Source organism: Limanda limanda, chromosome 3 (genome assembly GCF_963576545.1).
Source record: "Limanda limanda chromosome 3, fLimLim1.1, whole genome shotgun sequence".
NCBI classification, from domain to species: domain Eukaryota; kingdom Metazoa; phylum Chordata; class Actinopteri; order Pleuronectiformes; family Pleuronectidae; genus Limanda; species Limanda limanda.
Genome location: NC_083638.1, coordinates 26,501,081 through 26,518,705, shown reverse-complemented (window position 1 = coordinate 26,518,705; position 17,625 = coordinate 26,501,081). Strand labels below are relative to the sequence as shown.

The following is a 17,625-nucleotide window of genomic DNA, read 5'->3' as shown; positions in this document are numbered from 1 at the left end:
GTGACCATTGAAACTGGGTTTTTATTGTTATTTAATGTTAAGGAAAGAGAAGCTCAAGGTGCAATTTTGTCACAATATTGCAAGAATAAATCATTACAATTTTCAATCATTGTCTTCAGTGATAATGTCCTGGTTTCATACACTGTTTCTTCTTTTGATGGTGAGTAAACTCGCTGCTCTTTCATCCTTCTCTCCAAATATGACATTTTGAGAATGATATGTTACTACTACGTGAATAAAGTAGTGGTTTGAATATCAAAAGTCACTTGAATGTTCATTCTGTTCCTTCAGCGATGATCTGTGTGTGTGTTCCATATCCTTTGTTTCTTTGATGGCCAGTCTTTTATGGTCTTTCCTGCTCTTTCCAAGACGTTTCTCCTGTGAAGCAGCAGCAACAGCACCCTCTGCTGGTTGCAAAGAAAATTGGAAAAAGCTTACAGCACCTGGTATTCCCAGGCGGTCTCCCATCCAAGTACTAACCAGGCCCGACCCTGCTTAGCTTCCGAGATCGGACGAGATCGGGCGTGTTCAGGGTGGTATGGCCGTAAGCGAAAGAGCCAAGTCACAATACCTTATTTAAACATGTGAACCACCACCATGGTGAATACTGTTGTCGCTTTGTGACCATTGAAACTGGGTTTTTATTGTTATTTAATGTTAAGGAAAGTGAAGCTCAAGGTGCAATTTTGTCACAATATTGCAAGAATAAATCATTACAATTTTCAATCATTGTCTTCAGTGATAATGTCCTGGTTTCATACACTGTTTCTTCTTTTGATGGTGAGTAAACTCGCTGCTCTTTCATCCTTCTCTCCAAATATGACATTTTGAGAATGATATGTTACTACTACGTGAATAAAGTAGTGGTTTGAATATCAAAAGTCACTTGAATGTTCATTCTGTTCCTTCAGCGATGATCTGTGTGTGTGTTCCATATCCTTTGTTTCTTTGATGGCCAGTCTTTTATGGTCTTTCCTGCTCTTTCCAAGACGTTTCTCCTGTGAAGCAGCAGCAACAGCACCCTCTGCTGGTTGCAAAGAAAATTGGAAAAAGCTTACAGCACCTGGTATTCCCAGGCGGTCTCCCATCCAAGTACTAACCAGGCCCGACCCTGCTTAGCTTCCGAGATCGGACGAGATCGGGCGTGTTCAGGGTGGTATGGCCGTAAGCGAAAGACCCAAGTCACAATACCTTATTTAAACATGTGAACCACCACCATGGTGAATACTGTTGTCGCTTTGTGACCATTGAAACTGGGTTTTTATTGTTATTTAATGTTAAGGAAAGTGAAGCTCAAGGTGCAATTTTGTCACAATATTGCAAGAATAAATCATTACAATTTTCAATCATTGTCTTCAGTGATAATGTCCTGGTTTCATACACTGTTTCTTCTTTTGATGGTGAGTAAACTCGCTGCTCTTTCATCCTTCTCTCCAAATATGACATTTTGAGAATGATATGTTACTACTACGTGAATAAAGTAGTGGTTTGAATATCAAAAGTCACTTGAATGTTCATTCTGTTCCTTCAGCGATGATCTGTGTGTGTGTTCCATATCCTTTGTTTCTTTGATGGCCAGTCTTTTATGGTCTTTCCTGCTCTTTCCAAGACGTTTCTCCTGTGAAGCAGCAGCAACAGCACCCTCTGCTGGTTGCAAAGAAAATTGGAAAAAGCTTACAGCACCTGGTATTCCCAGGCGGTCTCCCATCCAAGTACTAACCAGGCCCGACCCTGCTTAGCTTCCGAGATCGGACGAGATCGGGCGTGTTTTTTTTTTTTTTTTTTTTTTTTTTATTATCAAAAATACCAATTTATATATACAAAAGACATTCATCTGTAAATATTCACACAAAACAATGACATACACACAGGAATCACATTCATGTTAAGGGATAACAAAACTCAAAAAATGAAAAAAAAAGAAAGAAAAATAAATCACTTAATAATAACACGTGCGCCTGATAAACATAGAGGCACACTCAGAAATTAAATGCTAGTTTCCCTTCCGATGTTACAGATATAAAGCCACACCCGTCAATAAAACATTCAGCAAAGTCCTCAGCACCATATTTAAAGATCAAACCCACATTTCTCCTGACAACCGATTCAAACAAATCCCACACATGCACCTTTTTCCCCTCAAAATGAGCAAGATTCCTTCTTGACATAATAGCATACCTCACGTGGCTTAACACAAAATTAAACAAACGAACATTCACATCTTTCCTTTTCCCATTTACTCCAAACAGCAACATTTTATTCCATTCATATGCCTTTACAAAACCCTTTTCCCAGTTTTTAAACAGCATATCTTTTAACTTCAAAACAAAACTACGTAGACATTCACATCGGATATATATATGTAACAAGTCTTCTGGCTCAGTTTCACACACGTCACATTCTCTTTTGTTCTTTTTGTTAATCTGATGCAGCACCGTGTTTACATAGATCCTGTTGTGTCTCGTCATGAAGTCATTGTTTTCACATTCTATTGCATTATATTTGATTTGGAGGTTTTCCCATATCAACTGTACATTCATACCTGGCAGAACCCTCTCCCACATTTGTTCTGATGCCGGTCTTTTCAGCAGTTTCGCTATCAGTTCTAAATATATGTTTTTTACTTTTAATTCTTTAAACTCTTTATTTGCATAATTTTTAACAAACACTAGTTTAGGTAAGGGTCCATCCCCTGTCCTCACACACTCTCTCTCAATCAAATACCTCCAGTCTACAGGCATACTCCCCTTAATTATATCATACATTTTTACAATCATATCTCTCCTAGCATCCTCATCCCCTTCTCTTACGCAGTCTACCATTGCCTGCCCAGGCAGAAACCCAGGCACAAACTCATAGACCATGTCCTTTACTTGCCTAATTCCTGCATCCATGAAAACCTTATTGTATAGCATTTTGTTGTTATGCTGTATTATAGGATTGAGAAAAACGGGTTTATTCATTACTTCGGTTACATTACTACAGTTGTATGATATGTTGGGTAGGAATTCTCCCCACGCTTTGAACACCTCTTGGTAGAAAGAAGGCACTTTTTCATACATTGGTTCCTTCAAAACCATAAGCAGACTATTCTCTCCACATCTACCAGCCATCTGAACATACATTTTAAAGAATTGTTTCCACCCATAGTCATTCACATCATGGAGATACTTCTTCACTGTTTTAACCCTCAGTGCTTTACGTTTTGTGTCAATGTCCACCAGTTTTAACCCTCCCTCACTGTACCCTGCTATCAACGTTTTGTGGGATATCCTCACACCCTTCCCATCCCACAAGAAGTTTGAAGTCAGCTGATTTAATTCGGATAGAACCCATACCGGAAGATCTAGTGCGCCCAAAACATACACACATTTGGATAATAATAAGGAATTAACAACTATTACCTTACCTTTTAATTTCAATTTCCTCTGCTTCCATGCATTTAAAGTGTGTTTTATCTTATTTATCACTCCTGTCCAAGTGATATCTCTTGCTTCCTTTTCGTTTGGACCTATGTTTACTCCTAAAACTTTGATGCAGTCCACCACTCTAAATGCAATCATACTGTCAACCCTATCCCCCTCCTGACCTATACACATTAGTTCCGATTTTTCTATATTCACTTTAGCCCCTGCTGCCCTCCCATATGTTCCCATGTGTTTCATAATTATATTGATGCTGTCCATATTTTCTACTGTTATTGTCATGTCATCCGCATATTGTTGAATTATATTAATTTTCTCACCTGGTATTTGTATTCCTTTTATATTACTATCCTTTTTTATAAGGACAGCAAAGGGTTCAATAGACATGCTATACAACAGTGCTGATAAAGGACAGCCCTGTCTCACTGACCTCTCCAAAGCAAAGGTGTCTGTCATCAGACCATTACATTTGACCCTACTCTTAGCTTCCTTATACAGCAGCCTGATCCAACTCACTATTCTATCCCCAAACCCAAATTCTTTCATAGTCCGAAACAAGAACTCATGCTCCACTCTATCAAAAGCCTTATTCAAATCTACACTCAACACAATCCCAGACTGTTCTTTCATGTGCCTAACAACGTCCCTCACTGTCCCTATTATATCTGCTATGTCTCTCCCTTCGACACTATATGCCTGTGTCGGTGATATTATTCCTCCCATTACCTTCTTAATCCTATACGCTAAAACCCTTGTTAATATCTTATAGTCACTATTCAATAAACTAATTGGCCTATAATTCCCTAACTCCAACCTACTCCCCCTGTTTTTAAATAATATTGTGATTACCCCAGTAGCCATGGATTCTGGAACCAGTTGTCCCTCTTCCATGCTTTGATATACCATTAGCAGTATGGGTGCCAACACATCAGCAAACTCTTTGTAGAATTCACTGCTAAGGCCATCTGAACCAGGGCTTTTATTGTTTTTTGCATTTTTAATTGCTATTTGTATTTCTTCTACTGTAATCTCTCTGTCACACATGTCTTGCTCGTCTGCTGATATCCTTGCATCCACACCACTCAAGACCTCATCAATACATACTTTTTCTGCATTCCCTTTTTTATACAAGTTTTTATAGAAGCCTTCCACTGTATTCAAAATGCTAACCAAATCATTTACCTTCTCCCCATTTTCATTCTGTAGTTCGTTTATATAATTTTTTTCCTGCTTATTTTTTTCCAGGTTTAGAAAGTACGCTGTGCACCTTTCCCCCTCTACAGCATACTGTACTCTACTCCTTACTATCGCCCCATCACATTTATTTTTCTCACAATCTTTTAGTTGCCTTCTCAACTCCAGATAATTTTGTATATTATAATTTCCATCTTTGTCTGCTTTCCCTGCTTCTTCGTTTAATTTATTTTGTATCTCTTTCTCTACCTGATCCATTCTGAAGTTCTTTTGCTTGGAATAGTATATGCTTTTCTTTTTAACTTTTTCTTTCAAATTTTCCCACCAAATACAAATATTATCTTTGTTTAATCTGTTCTCTATTTCTTCTTTGATACATTTTGCTATCATCTCTTTATATGAATCCTCTCTTAATAAGCTGTTGTTTAGGCACCACATTCCTCCACCTACATTCCTTATACATACGTCCCTTAACCTCAGCGACAGGATTGCATGATCACTAAGAGTGGTAAAATTATATTTCACCTCTTTTATTTGGCTGACAATGTTTTCCTTAACTAGGACGAGGTCTATTCTACTCTGTCTAAGGGTCCCCATAACCACCTGCCTCCGCGAAAACACTTTTCGTTCTGCATTTTCCTCCCTCCATACGTCCACCATTTTGTGTTCTGCCATCATGCTTTTCAAAAAGTTCCTTGACCCATCATACCTGTATTTTACATTATTTGAATAATCTAGTCTTGATAATTTTACATTATAGTCACCAACCATCATACAATCTCCCGTGCACAGAACCTCCAAGTCCTCAAAAAAACCCTTTCTCAGTTCCTCCACGTTTGGTGCATAGATATTGATTAATTTGTATGTGTTTTTATTGTGGACAAATTCTATCGCTATCACACGTCCATTCCCTCCACAAAAGGTTTGCTTGACACCACTAACAGACCTCTCTTTGACAAGGATTGCCACTCCACATGCCCTCGCACTCCCATTGTCTATAAATATGGGCCCTTTCCAAATCTTTCCAAGGGTTTCCACAAGTTCATTATCCCAATGCGTTTCTTGAAGGCACAGTATGTCAGATTTACAGAGTTCAATCGTTCTTTCTATTTTGATCATGTTCCTCAGGCCGTTTGCATTTAAGGATGTTATTATGACCATAGTAATGGTGAAAAGAAAAACACAGCTTTCCAGAGATGCTCGATTGTTCATACCTTCCGCTCTTTTGGCACCCTTTTGTCCTTCTTTTTGCTCATTCTCTTCCTGCTGGCTTTCACCGCCTCGTAGTCCATCGACTCTCCTTCTCCCGATGTTCTTGCCTCCACCACCTCCATGCTCGAATCGTCTGGCTCCTTAGGTGAAGCAGTCGCAGCAGCAGCAGCAGCAGCAGCAGCAGCAGCAGCAGCAGCAGCAGCAGCAGCCCCGCCGCCCCTTGGAGCCTCACTGCAATCCGGGGCCTCCACCTCTCCTGGTCGGTCGCCTCTTCGTTCACTCGCCCGGGCTGAGGGAGTTTTGGGCGCTTTGCTAGCACCTTCCTCCATACTTTGCCCGGATGCTCCTCCCGTCACGCAACCCGTCTCACCGGACACTCCATCCGCACTGCTGCCGATGGTGGATGGGGTCATTTCACCCCCGCTGGCAGCTCCGGTGTCCTCGTCCTGCTGTCGTTGCTCCTCCTCGGACCAGGAAACGCTCTCGTCGCCGCCGGCTGGCTCCGCGTCCACCGTCCTCTCCTCTCCGCGCCTCCCCCCCTGCAAGTCACACTCCCTAGCATAGTGTCCCTGGCGCTTGCATTTATAACAGGTGAAGTCTGGGCATTCTCTCAAAATATGTCCTGGCTGGATGCACAGCCTGCAGACCTTCACCTGCCTGTCATGAATTACACGGAAGTACTCCCCTCCGTCTAGTGTCTCGAACTTTGCTGAGTAGGGCAGCGACTGTACAAGTTCAGTAAATTGTACTTTACAGAACCTTGTCCCGTCCACCACGTCTGTCCCAGGCCATTTCCTTCTTTTGATGGGCGAAATCGCCCTCACACCCCACGTTGAGAGTTTCTGCCTAATTTCAGCATCAGTGATATAAGATGGCAAGTTTAGAAATGAAACAACAATTTCATTGCTGCGAACTTCCTTGGCAGTCACCCGAGTGTTTTCGATTTTGAAGCCATCTAATAACCTTGTCTTGCCCTTTCCCTCCTGCATGGTGATCTCGTAAGTGTTGTTACTTTTGACCCTGCATGCCAGAACAATCCCACACTTTTCCTTGATTTCCCGCAACAGTTCCATCATGGTAATGTGATCTTCACCGACGGGCTCTACAATCAATGTCAGCTCCTTTTTATAGCCACAATCACCCTCACTTTCTCCCTGTCTCTCTTTATCTCTCCTACCATTCACCATGCTTGCTTTATCAATAGGCCTAATAACGGAATTGATCTCCTGGGTTATTCCTTTCTCGCTGGCTTCAATATTTCCAGAATCATTCTCCCGTTCTACATGTGCCAAACTGTTCTTAACTTCCATGTTTTCATTCACAAGTTCTTCCCTCCAATCACTAGAAGCATAATCAATCTCGGGTTCTGCATTAATCAAAGTGGCCTTACCTTCTATTTTGTCATTTATCAAATTATCCATCCAATCACAGAAAGTATGAAACAATCCCCCAAACAGCCAGGCTGCAGGGGAAATGAATCACACATAAAACTATCACAAATGCACCTTATGCCTCACAAGCACACGCGGTCCCAACAAACACTCGACTGCTCTCTGCTCTCTGCTCACTTCCTGCTTGCGCACCTGAACGGGATCAGACGAGATCGGGCGTGCTCAGGGTGGTATGGCCGTAAGCGAAAGACCCAAGTCACAATACCTTATTTAAACATGTGAACCACCACCATGGTGAATACTGTTGTCGCTTTGTGACCATTGAAACTGGGTTTTTATTGTTATTTAATGTTAAGGAAAGAGAAGCTCAAGGTGCAATTTTGTCACAATATTGCAAGAATAAATCATTACAATTTTCAATCATTGTCTTCAGTGATAATGTCCTGGTTTCATACACTGTTTCTTCTTTTGATGGTGAGTAAACTCGCTGCTCTTTCATCCTTCTCTCCAAATATGACATTTTGAGAATGATATGTTACTACTACGTGAATAAAGTAGTGGTTTGAATATCAAAAGTCACTTGAATGTTCATTCTGTTCCTTCAGCGATGATCTGTGTGTGTGTTCCATATCCTTTGTTTCTTTGATGGCCAGTCTTTTATGGTCTTTCCTGCTCTTTCCAAGACGTTTCTCCTGTGAAGCAGCAGCAACAGCACCCTCTGCTGGTTGCAAAGAAAATTGGAAAAAGCTTACAGCACCTGGTATTCCCAGGCGGTCTCCCATCCAAGTACTAACCAGGCCCGACCCTGCTTAGCTTCCGAGATCGGACGAGATCGGGCGTGTTCAGGGTGGTATGGCCGTAAGCGAAAGAGCCAAGTCACAATACCTTATTTAAACATGTGAACCACCACCATGGTGAATACTGTTGTCGCTTTGTGACCATTGAAACTGGGTTTTTATTGTTATTTAATGTTAAGGAAAGTGAAGCTCAAGGTGCAATTTTGTCACAATATTGCAAGAATAAATCATTACAATTTTCAATCATTGTCTTCAGTGATAATGTCCTGGTTTCATACACTGTTTCTTCTTTTGATGGTGAGTAAACTCGCTGCTCTTTCATCCTTCTCTCCAAATATGACATTTTGAGAATGATATGTTACTACTACGTGAATAAAGTAGTGGTTTGAATATCAAAAGTCACTTGAATGTTCATTCTGTTCCTTCAGCGATGATCTGTGTGTGTGTTCCATATCCTTTGTTTCTTTGATGGCCAGTCTTTTATGGTCTTTCCTGCTCTTTCCAAGACGTTTCTCCTGTGAAGCAGCAGCAACAGCACCCTCTGCTGGTTGCAAAGAAAATTGGAAAAAGCTTACAGCACCTGGTATTCCCAGGCGGTCTCCCATCCAAGTACTAACCAGGCCCGACCCTGCTTAGCTTCCGAGATCGGACGAGATCGGGCGTGTTCAGGGTGGTATGGCCGTAAGCGAAAGAGCCAAGTCACAATACCTTATTTAAACATGTGAACCACCACCATGGTGAATACTGTTGTCGCTTTGTGACCATTGAAACTGGGTTTTTATTGTTATTTAATGTTAAGGAAAGAGAAGCTCAAGGTGCAATTTTGTCACAATATTGCAAGAATAAATCATTACAATTTTCAATCATTGTCTTCAGTGATAATGTCCTGGTTTCATACACTGTTTCTTCTTTTGATGGTGAGTAAACTCGCTGCTCTTTCATCCTTCTCTCCAAATATGACATTTTGAGAATGATATGTTACTACTACGTGAATAAAGTAGTGGTTTGAATATCAAAAGTCACTTGAATGTTCATTCTGTTCCTTCAGCGATGATCTGTGTGTGTGTTCCATATCCTTTGTTTCTTTGATGGCCAGTCTTTTATGGTCTTTCCTGCTCTTTCCAAGACGTTTCTCCTGTGAAGCAGCAGCAACAGCACCCTCTGCTGGTTGCAAAGAAAATTGGAAAAAGCTTACAGCACCTGGTATTCCCAGGCGGTCTCCCATCCAAGTACTAACCAGGCCCGACCCTGCTTAGCTTCCGAGATCGGACGAGATCGGGCGTGTTCAGGGTGGTATGGCCGTAAGCGAAAGAGCCGAGTCACAATACCTTATTTAAACATGTGAACCACCACCATGGTGAATACTGTTGTCGCTTTGTGACCATTGAAACTGGGTTTTTATTGTTATTTAATGTTAAGGAAAGAGAAGCTCAAGGTGCAATTTTGTCACAATATTGCAAGAATAAATCATTACAATTTTCAATCATTGTCTTCAGTGATAATGTCCTGGTTTCATACACTGTTTCTTCTTTTGATGGTGAGTAAACTCGCTGCTCTTTCATCCTTCTCTCCAAATATGACATTTTGAGAATGATATGTTACTACTACGTGAATAAAGTAGTGGTTTGAATATCAAAAGTCACTTGAATGTTCATTCTGTTCCTTCAGCGATGATCTGTGTGTGTGTTCCATATCCTTTGTTTCTTTGATGGCCAGTCTTTTATGGTCTTTCCTGCTCTTTCCAAGACGTTTCTCCTGTGAAGCAGCAGCAACAGCACCCTCTGCTGGTTGCAAAGAAAATTGGAAAAAGCTTACAGCACCTGGTATTCCCAGGCGGTCTCCCATCCAAGTACTAACCAGGCCCGACCCTGCTTAGCTTCCGAGATCGGACGAGATCGGGCGTGTTCAGGGTGGTATGGCCGTAAGCGAAAGAGCCAAGTCACAATACCTTATTTAAACATGTGAACCACCACCATGGTGAATACTGTTGTCGCTTTGTGACCATTGAAACTGGGTTTTTATTGTTATTTAATGTTAAGGAAAGAGAAGCTCAAGGTGCAATTTTGTCACAATATTGCAAGAATAAATCATTACAATTTTCAATCATTGTCTTCAGTGATAATGTCCTGGTTTCATACACTGTTTCTTCTTTTGATGGTGAGTAAACTCGCTGCTCTTTCATCCTTCTCTCCAAATATGACATTTTGAGAATGATATGTTACTACTACGTGAATAAAGTAGTGGTTTGAATATCAAAAGTCACTTGAATGTTCATTCTGTTCCTTCAGCGATGATCTGTGTGTGTGTTCCATATCCTTTGTTTCTTTGATGGCCAGTCTTTTATGGTCTTTCCTGCTCTTTCCAAGACGTTTCTCCTGTGAAGCAGCAGCAACAGCACCCTCTGCTGGTTGCAAAGAAAATTGGAAAAAGCTTACAGCACCTGGTATTCCCAGGCGGTCTCCCATCCAAGTACTAACCAGGCCCGACCCTGCTTAGCTTCCGAGATCGGACGAGATCGGGCGTGTTCAGGGTGGTATGGCCGTAAGCGAAAGACCCAAGTCACAATACCTTATTTAAACATGTGAACCACCACCATGGTGAATACTGTTGTCGCTTTGTGACCATTGAAACTGGGTTTTTATTGTTATTTAATGTTAAGGAAAGAGAAGCTCAAGGTGCAATTTTGTCACAATATTGCAAGAATAAATCATTACAATTTTCAATCATTGTCTTCAGTGATAATGTCCTGGTTTCATACACTGTTTCTTCTTTTGATGGTGAGTAAACTCGCTGCTCTTTCATCCTTCTCTCCAAATATGACATTTTGAGAATGATATGTTACTACTACGTGAATAAAGTAGTGGTTTGAATATCAAAAGTCACTTGAATGTTCATTCTGTTCCTTCAGCGATGATCTGTGTGTGTGTTCCATATCCTTTGTTTCTTTGATGGCCAGTCTTTTATGGTCTTTACTATGGAGGACCATACATGACATAAGTATAAATAAATAAATAAATAAATGTAGAAATAAATACAGAAATAAATAAATAAATAAATAAAAAAGGAAATAAATTAATTAATACAGAAATAAATAAATAAATACGTTACTAACAACAGAAATAAATAAATAAATGTCTTAAATATATTTGCACATTTATTTATTCCCTGATTTATATTTTTCACGTTTTCAATCACCTTATGCTAATGAGAAAGGCGGGCCTAACTGCAGTCTCATGCAGGATTGGTCACAGGAGTGTAATGATCCAGCCTTTCAATGCTGACTGGTGTCCAGTAGCTGTTCGCAGTGTTGAGCCGGTTCACACTTAAAATTAACTAGTTCAAGTTCAGAGGGTTAGTTCAAGTTATTTTTTATTGGAATGATTAAGGTGTCAGTAATCCTGACTGTGAGCGCCACGTCTCGTGTTCTCCTGAGCACAAGGAGAGCGCAGAGAGGAGGAGGAAGCAGAAACTCCAGCTCGGTACAAACCACCTGCAGCTTCTGCTCTGCGCATGAAGCAGCTGATCTCTGAGCAGATGTGACCAGAGAAACTCTGTGTTTTCACTGTTTTACAAAGTCACTGAGCGGCTGCATCGAGGTGACGAGCTCAAGTCTCAGTTTTTGTCTCTGTGCAAGTGTGTGGCACTGAGGGGTGCGGAGCCACGGGGCCTGTGTGTGCGTGTGTGTATAGCTCAGTTGACCAATCCTGCTCGAGACTGAGTTTGGGACCTCCTACCTCATTTACATATGAGACAATTAAATGTGGAATTAAATAAATGTTGAAATACATAAAAGTTGAAATAATTGTGGGAATAAGTTTAACACATTGATTAATTTACTTCTGTATTTATCTCCACATGTATTCATTTATTTCTTTATCTATTTCCACATTTTTTTTTGCAACATTTTTATTTTTCAACAATTAATTGTCCATATGTAAATGAGGTAGGCGGTCCCAAACTCAGTCTCGAGCAGGATTGGTCAACTGAGCTATACACACAGGCACCCGGGCTCCGCACCCCTCAGTGCCACACACTCGCACAGAGACAAAAACTGAGACTTGAGCTCGTCACCTCGATGCAGCCGCTCAGTGACTTTGTAAAACAGTCTCTGGTCACATCTGCTCAGAGATCAGCTGCTTCATGGGCAGAGCAGAAGCTGCAGGCTTGTTTCTTTCCGAGCAGGAGTTTCTGCTTCCTCCTCCTCTCTGCTCGCTCCCTGTGCTCAGGAGAACACGAGACGTGAACTGGCACAACACTGCAAACAGCTACTGGACACCAGTCAGCATTGAAAGGCTGGATAATTACACTCCTGTGACCAATCCTGCATGAGACTGCGGTTAGGCCCGCCTTTCTCATTAGCATAAGGTGATTGAAAACGTGAAAAATATAAATCAGGGAATAAATAAATGTGCAAATATATTTAAGACATTTATTTATTTATTTCTGTTGTTAGTAACGTATTTATTTATTTATTTCTGTATTAATTAATTAATTTCCTTTTTTATTTATTTATTTATTTATTTATTTCTGTATTTATATCTACATTTATTTATTTATTTATTTATACTTATGTCATGTATGGTCCTCCATACTTTCCTGCTCTTTCCAAGACGTTTCTCCTGTGAAGCAGCAGCAACAGCACCCTCTGCTGGTTGCAAAGAAAATTGGAAAAAGCTTACAGCACCTGGTATTCCCAGGCGGTCTCCCATCCAAGTACTAACCAGGCCCGACCCTGCTTAGCTTCCGAGATCGGACGAGATCGGGCGTGTTCAGGGTGGTATGGCCGTAAGCGAAAGAGCCAAGTCACAATACCTTATTTAAACATGTGAACCACCACCATGGTGAATACTGTTGTCGCTTTGTGACCATTGAAACTGGGTTTTTATTGTTATTTAATGTTAAGGAAAGAGAAGCTCAAGGTGCAATTTTGTCACAATATTGCAAGAATAAATCATTACAATTTTCAATCATTGTCTTCAGTGATAATGTCCTGGTTTCATACACTGTTTCTTCTTTTGATGGTGAGTAAACTCGCTGCTCTTTCATCCTTCTCTCCAAATATGACATTTTGAGAATGATATGTTACTACTACGTGAATAAAGTAGTGGTTTGAATATCAAAAGTCACTTGAATGTTCATTCTGTTCCTTCAGCGATGATCTGTGTGTGTGTTCCATATCCTTTGTTTCTTTGATGGCCAGTCTTTTATGGTCTTTCCTGCTCTTTCCAAGACGTTTCTCCTGTGAAGCAGCAGCAACAGCACCCTCTGCTGGTTGCAAAGAAAATTGGAAAAAGCTTACAGCACCTGGTATTCCCAGGCGGTCTCCCATCCAAGTACTAACCAGGCCCGACCCTGCTTAGCTTCCGAGATCGGACGAGATCGGGCGTGTTCAGGGTGGTATGGCCGTAAGCGAAAGAGCCAAGTCACAATACCTTATTTAAACATGTGAACCACCACCATGGTGAATACTGTTGTCGCTTTGTGACCATTGAAACTGGGTTTTTATTGTTATTTAATGTTAAGGAAAGAGAAGCTCAAGGTGCAATTTTGTCACAATATTGCAAGAATAAATCATTACAATTTTCAATCATTGTCTTCAGTGATAATGTCCTGGTTTCATACACTGTTTCTTCTTTTGATGGTGAGTAAACTCGCTGCTCTTTCATCCTTCTCTCCAAATATGACATTTTGAGAATGATATGTTACTACTACGTGAATAAAGTAGTGGTTTGAATATCAAAAGTCACTTGAATGTTCATTCTGTTCCTTCAGCGATGATCTGTGTGTGTGTTCCATATCCTTTGTTTCTTTGATGGCCAGTCTTTTATGGTCTTTCCTGCTCTTTCCAAGACGTTTCTCCTGTGAAGCAGCAGCAACAGCACCCTCTGCTGGTTGCAAAGAAAATTGGAAAAAGCTTACAGCACCTGGTATTCCCAGGCGGTCTCCCATCCAAGTACTAACCAGGCCCGACCCTGCTTAGCTTCCGAGATCGGACGAGATCGGGCGTGTTCAGGGTGGTATGGCCGTAAGCGAAAGACCCAAGTCACAATACCTTATTTAAACATGTGAACCACCACCATGGTGAATACTGTTGTCGCTTTGTGACCATTGAAACTGGGTTTTTATTGTTATTTAATGTTAAGGAAAGAGAAGCTCAAGGTGCAATTTTGTCACAATATTGCAAGAATAAATCATTACAATTTTCAATCATTGTCTTCAGTGATAATGTCCTGGTTTCATACACTGTTTCTTCTTTTGATGGTGAGTAAACTCGCTGCTCTTTCATCCTTCTCTCCAAATATGACATTTTGAGAATGATATGTTACTACTACGTGAATAAAGTAGTGGTTTGAATATCAAAAGTCACTTGAATGTTCATTCTGTTCCTTCAGCGATGATCTGTGTGTGTGTTCCATATCCTTTGTTTCTTTGATGGCCAGTCTTTTATGGTCTTTACTATGGAGGACCATACATGACATAAGTATAAATAAATAAATAAATAAATGTAGAAATAAATACAGAAATAAATAAATAAATAAATAAAAAAGGAAATAAATTAATTAATACAGAAATAAATAAATAAATACGTTACTAACAACAGAAATAAATAAATAAATGTCTTAAATATATTTGCACATTTATTTATTCCCTGATTTATATTTTTCACGTTTTCAATCACCTTATGCTAATGAGAAAGGCGGGCCTAACTGCAGTCTCATGCAGGATTGGTCACAGGAGTGTAATGATCCAGCCTTTCAATGCTGACTGGTGTCCAGTAGCTGTTCGCAGTGTTGAGCCGGTTCACACTTAAAATTAACTAGTTCAAGTTCAGAGGGTTAGTTCAAGTTATTTTTTATTGGAATGATTAAGGTGTCAGTAATCCTGACTGTGAGCGCCACGTCTCGTGTTCTCCTGAGCACAAGGAGAGCGCAGAGAGGAGGAGGAAGCAGAAACTCCAGCTCGGTACAAACCACCTGCAGCTTCTGCTCTGCGCATGAAGCAGCTGATCTCTGAGCAGATGTGACCAGAGAAACTCTGTGTTTTCACTGTTTTACAAAGTCACTGAGCGGCTGCATCGAGGTGACGAGCTCAAGTCTCAGTTTTTGTCTCTGTGCAAGTGTGTGGCACTGAGGGGTGCGGAGCCACGGGGCCTGTGTGTGCGTGTGTGTATAGCTCAGTTGACCAATCCTGCTCGAGACTGAGTTTGGGACCTCCTACCTCATTTACATATGAGACAATTAAATGTGGAATTAAATAAATGTTGAAATACATAAAAGTTGAAATAATTGTGGGAATAAGTTTAACACATTGATTAATTTACTTCTGTATTTATCTCCACATGTATTCATTTATTTCTTTATCTATTTCCACATTTTTTTTTGCAACATTTTTATTTTTCAACAATTAATTGTCCATATGTAAATGAGGTAGGCGGTCCCAAACTCAGTCTCGAGCAGGATTGGTCAACTGAGCTATACACACAGGCACCCGGGCTCCGCACCCCTCAGTGCCACACACTCGCACAGAGACAAAAACTGAGACTTGAGCTCGTCACCTCGATGCAGCCGCTCAGTGACTTTGTAAAACAGTCTCTGGTCACATCTGCTCAGAGATCAGCTGCTTCATGGGCAGAGCAGAAGCTGCAGGCTTGTTTCTTTCCGAGCAGGAGTTTCTGCTTCCTCCTCCTCTCTGCTCGCTCCCTGTGCTCAGGAGAACACGAGACGTGAACTGGCACAACACTGCAAACAGCTACTGGACACCAGTCAGCATTGAAAGGCTGGATAATTACACTCCTGTGACCAATCCTGCATGAGACTGCGGTTAGGCCCGCCTTTCTCATTAGCATAAGGTGATTGAAAACGTGAAAAATATAAATCAGGGAATAAATAAATGTGCAAATATATTTAAGACATTTATTTATTTATTTCTGTTGTTAGTAACGTATTTATTTATTTATTTCTGTATTAATTAATTAATTTCCTTTTTTATTTATTTATTTATTTCTGTATTTATATCTACATTTATTTATTTATTTATTTATACTTATGTCATGTATGGTCCTCCATACTTTCCTGCTCTTTCCAAGACGTTTCTCCTGTGAAGCAGCAGCAACAGCACCCTCTGCTGGTTGCAAAGAAAATTGGAAAAAGCTTACAGCACCTGGTATTCCCAGGCGGTCTCCCATCCAAGTACTAACCAGGCCCGACCCTGCTTAGCTTCCGAGATCGGACGAGATCGGGCGTGTTCAGGGTGGTATGGCCGTAAGCGAAAGACCCAAGTCACAATACCTTATTTAAACATGTGAACCACCACCATGGTGAATACTGTTGTCGCTTTGTGACCATTGAAACTGGGTTTTTATTGTTATTTAATGTTAAGGAAAGAGAAGCTCAAGGTGCAATTTTGTCACAATATTGCAAGAATAAATCATTACAATTTTCAATCATTGTCTTCAGTGATAATGTCCTGGTTTCATACACTGTTTCTTCTTTTGATGGTGAGTAAACTCGCTGCTCTTTCATCCTTCTCTCCAAATATGACATTTTGAGAATGATATGTTACTACTACGTGAATAAAGTAGTGGTTTGAATATCAAAAGTCACTTGAATGTTCATTCTGTTCCTTCAGCGATGATCTGTGTGTGTGTTCCATATCCTTTGTTTCTTTGATGGCCAGTCTTTTATGGTCTTTCCTGCTCTTTCCAAGACGTTTCTCCTGTGAAGCAGCAGCAACAGCACCCTCTGCTGGTTGCAAAGAAAATTGGAAAAAGCTTACAGCACCTGGTATTCCCAGGCGGTCTCCCATCCAAGTACTAACCAGGCCCGACCCTGCTTAGCTTCCGAGATCGGACGAGATCGGGCGTGTTCAGGGTGGTATGGCCGTAAGCGAAAGAGCCAAGTCACAATACCTTATTTAAACATGTGAACCACCACCATGGTGAATACTGTTGTCGCTTTGTGACCATTGAAACTGGGTTTTTATTGTTATTTAATGTTAAGGAAAGAGAAGCTCAAGGTGCAATTTTGTCACAATATTGCAAGAATAAATCATTACAATTTTCAATCATTGTCTTCAGTGATAATGTCCTGGTTTCATACACTGTTTCTTCTTTTGATGGTGAGTAAACTCGCTGCTCTTTCATCCTTCTCTCCAAATATGACATTTTGAGAATGATATGTTACTACTACGTGAATAAAGTAGTGGTTTGAATATCAAAAGTCACTTGAATGTTCATTCTGTTCCTTCAGCGATGATCTGTGTGTGTGTTCCATATCCTTTGTTTCTTTGATGGCCAGTCTTTTATGGTCTTTCCTGCTCTTTCCAAGACGTTTCTCCTGTGAAGCAGCAGCAACAGCACCCTCTGCTGGTTGCAAAGAAAATTGGAAAAAGCTTACAGCACCTGGTATTCCCAGGCGGTCTCCCATCCAAGTACTAACCAGGCCCGACCCTGCTTAGCTTCCGAGATCGGACGAGATCGGGCGTGTTCAGGGTGGTATGGCCGTAAGCGAAAGAGCCAAGTCACAATACCTTATTTAAACATGTGAACCACCACCATGGTGAATACTGTTGTCGCTTTGTGACCATTGAAACTGGGTTTTTATTGTT

At 40.7% G+C, this 17,625-nt stretch overlaps 13 non-coding genes across 13 annotated transcripts; all 13 read right to left on the bottom strand.

The window, feature by feature from the left end:
* Window positions 1-431: 431 nt before the first annotated feature.
* On the bottom strand, window positions 432-550 carry LOC132999171 (5S ribosomal RNA). The gene has a single exon (XR_009678045.1). It is a non-coding gene; the product is annotated as a 5S ribosomal RNA (ribosomal RNA).
* Window positions 551-1,051: 501 nt separating this feature from the next.
* On the bottom strand, window positions 1,052-1,170 carry LOC132999170 (5S ribosomal RNA). Its single transcript, XR_009678044.1, has one exon. It is a non-coding gene; the product is annotated as a 5S ribosomal RNA (ribosomal RNA).
* A 6,797-nt stretch (window positions 1,171-7,967) lies between these two features.
* Window positions 7,968-8,086, bottom strand: LOC132999168 (5S ribosomal RNA). The gene has a single exon (XR_009678042.1). It is a non-coding gene; the product is annotated as a 5S ribosomal RNA (ribosomal RNA).
* A 501-nt stretch (window positions 8,087-8,587) lies between these two features.
* LOC132999167 (5S ribosomal RNA) lies at window positions 8,588-8,706 on the bottom strand. Its single transcript, XR_009678041.1, has one exon. It is a non-coding gene; the product is annotated as a 5S ribosomal RNA (ribosomal RNA).
* A 501-nt stretch (window positions 8,707-9,207) lies between these two features.
* Window positions 9,208-9,326, bottom strand: LOC132999166 (5S ribosomal RNA). Its single transcript, XR_009678040.1, has one exon. It is a non-coding gene; the product is annotated as a 5S ribosomal RNA (ribosomal RNA).
* Window positions 9,327-9,827: 501 nt separating this feature from the next.
* On the bottom strand, window positions 9,828-9,946 carry LOC132999165 (5S ribosomal RNA). Its single transcript, XR_009678039.1, has one exon. It is a non-coding gene; the product is annotated as a 5S ribosomal RNA (ribosomal RNA).
* Window positions 9,947-10,447: 501 nt separating this feature from the next.
* On the bottom strand, window positions 10,448-10,566 carry LOC132999164 (5S ribosomal RNA). Its single transcript, XR_009678038.1, has one exon. It is a non-coding gene; the product is annotated as a 5S ribosomal RNA (ribosomal RNA).
* A 2,125-nt stretch (window positions 10,567-12,691) lies between these two features.
* On the bottom strand, window positions 12,692-12,810 carry LOC132999163 (5S ribosomal RNA). The gene has a single exon (XR_009678037.1). It is a non-coding gene; the product is annotated as a 5S ribosomal RNA (ribosomal RNA).
* A 501-nt stretch (window positions 12,811-13,311) lies between these two features.
* On the bottom strand, window positions 13,312-13,430 carry LOC132999162 (5S ribosomal RNA). Its single transcript, XR_009678036.1, has one exon. It is a non-coding gene; the product is annotated as a 5S ribosomal RNA (ribosomal RNA).
* A 501-nt stretch (window positions 13,431-13,931) lies between these two features.
* LOC132999161 (5S ribosomal RNA) lies at window positions 13,932-14,050 on the bottom strand. The gene has a single exon (XR_009678035.1). It is a non-coding gene; the product is annotated as a 5S ribosomal RNA (ribosomal RNA).
* A 2,117-nt stretch (window positions 14,051-16,167) lies between these two features.
* LOC132999160 (5S ribosomal RNA) lies at window positions 16,168-16,286 on the bottom strand. The gene has a single exon (XR_009678034.1). It is a non-coding gene; the product is annotated as a 5S ribosomal RNA (ribosomal RNA).
* Window positions 16,287-16,787: 501 nt separating this feature from the next.
* LOC132999159 (5S ribosomal RNA) lies at window positions 16,788-16,906 on the bottom strand. The gene has a single exon (XR_009678033.1). It is a non-coding gene; the product is annotated as a 5S ribosomal RNA (ribosomal RNA).
* A 501-nt stretch (window positions 16,907-17,407) lies between these two features.
* Window positions 17,408-17,526, bottom strand: LOC132999157 (5S ribosomal RNA). The gene has a single exon (XR_009678031.1). It is a non-coding gene; the product is annotated as a 5S ribosomal RNA (ribosomal RNA).
* Window positions 17,527-17,625: the final 99 nt, after the last annotated feature.